Raw genomic sequence first — 2,316 nt, forward strand, 5'->3', positions numbered from 1 at the left:
TATATATATGTATATATATGTATATATATGTATATATATGTATATCTATATGTCTATATGTATATATATATATAAATGTTTGCCTGTCTGGTTATCTATCTATTCCCTATATATAAGTATGCATACACACGCACACACATACATACACACATATGTAGGATAAATTTCTGGAGGTCTTGTCTGATATATATATATATATAAAAACGTTTTAAATATTTTTTTAAAGCGAAAACACCGCAAGTTATAAAAAATTCATAATAGAGGTTGCCGATATTTCGTATTACGTAGTATTTGAATATTTCAGGGTTAAGAACCATCTTAAGTAAAGTTATGGAGAAAATTTATTGATAGTTGAGGATACTGCTTGTAGTGTTTGTGTATGAAGAATCGTTTTGTGTTGCTAGAGTATATAATCAGTTACGTGCAATTCAGATCCGTCATTAATTCCCGGGCTATGCATGTTAAGTAAAATAGCTTATTTTATCCTCAAATTCCCAACGTTTCGTTCTGTAGCTTCAATGGGTTCTTAGACATTTTGAGTGTAGCTTTACCGTAGCTCTAATCTGCCACAAGCACCTGTTCGATGAACACGTCTGGAAAGAGAATATTCTTGAACAAGATTAAGCCCAACTTCATCACAAAATACAGCGTGCTCTCCACCTTCTATTACCTCATTAAAATACATAAACCAGGACCAAATTTAAAAATTAGACGTGTTGTCTCCAGTATTAACGGATTCTTTTACAATATCCCTTGCCTTCTATCGAATATTCTCAAGCCACTGTTATTCTTAGTATAGCATATTCTTAGCATAATCGGGACAGCATCCCAACAGTTGGCCATTCACCCAGTGCTCAGAAGATATTTCATTCACCAATAATTATTGATACCCTATAAGTCTAAGTGTTAGGTGAAGGGCACAGTAGATTATTGTTCTCACATATCGGTCAGTATTGTTGCTGCATACAAAAATTATCCTAGACTGCATCCAGAAATGAGCCACACATCTGATTAGCATAATGACAGCGACGGATACTCCCACTTTTACCTGCCCCTTTTCTCCCGTTACCATGATGAATTCTGGTCCTCCGAGTTGATTGGGTCCATACCATCTCTACACAAGCATTCCAGTCCAACTCATCTCTTCTCATCTCATCATACGTGCTACGTCCCAACTAGAGATCCCGCAATAATTCTTACTCATTTAGAACGTTAGCCTCTGGAATTCCTTTCATTCCTGTAGATGTTGCCTTAAAATTTTCAGTAGGAATATTAATGACATTAGTCTAGCCATTCTAGTAGTATTTACATAGGTCATAGGTACTGCCTCTTCCTCCACACCTAGTAAGTAACAAAGAAAGAAAGAAAGAAAGAAAGAAAGAAAGAAAGAAAGAAAGAAAGAAAGAAAGAAAATGAGAAAAAATGCCAATGTATCTGTGATTATGATGTAGCATTATTTTCCCACGTCCTTTCGCGTCTCGATTTACAATAGCTGATTGATTAGGTATAGATTTTTGCAGAGACATTAGTCATCATTTTCGATTTTCTTATTAGATGTTGTTGAACATAATTACTAATCTAAATAACACTAATTACTCAACTTTGTTCTGTCGATTTATGAGTTAGTCTTGAAATCCTTTTATCTATAAAAACTGTTAAATATATATATATATATAATTTTTTTTTCTCTATGTCTACAAGTCTCTGAAATCCTCTTATGCAACCCTACCCTTCAGATTTTCCCATCTGTGTAAAGATTCTTATTAAATATATCTATAAAATACACTCTTATATTTCGAAAAGAAATAATATTATACATTAAGGCAGTTCCTAAGTATCATGTGTTATATTCTGTTCCAACATATGATGTTGAAATATAAAATATCAAACATAGTAATGCTAATTCCGTTATCGTCAACTTGCTATTTGTTTATTAACAAAGATCAAATTTCATTCAAAATTATTTCCTTCGCAAAATACTCTTTTATAATGAAATAGATTCCAGGCAAATGATTTAAAGCAAGTAAGTTTGTGTCAGTACAGTAGCAAATTCAATATACACCACAACTGGTGGGTTGTCTCTTGATGTTACAATATTTAATCAACTCAATGGCTCAGGTTTGATTTCGATTTCAAGTTTTAACAAATAAGCTACAGCTTTCTTGCTAATGATTTTGTTTCAGTTAACAAAATTCTATCTAATATATATTTATATATATATATATATACATACATACATACAAACATACAAACATACATACATACATACGTACATACATGCATGCATACATGCATGCATACATACATACATATATA

This window comes from Octopus bimaculoides, chromosome 7 (genome assembly GCF_001194135.2).
Source record: "Octopus bimaculoides isolate UCB-OBI-ISO-001 chromosome 7, ASM119413v2, whole genome shotgun sequence".
NCBI classification, from domain to species: Eukaryota; Metazoa; Mollusca; class Cephalopoda; order Octopoda; family Octopodidae; genus Octopus; species Octopus bimaculoides.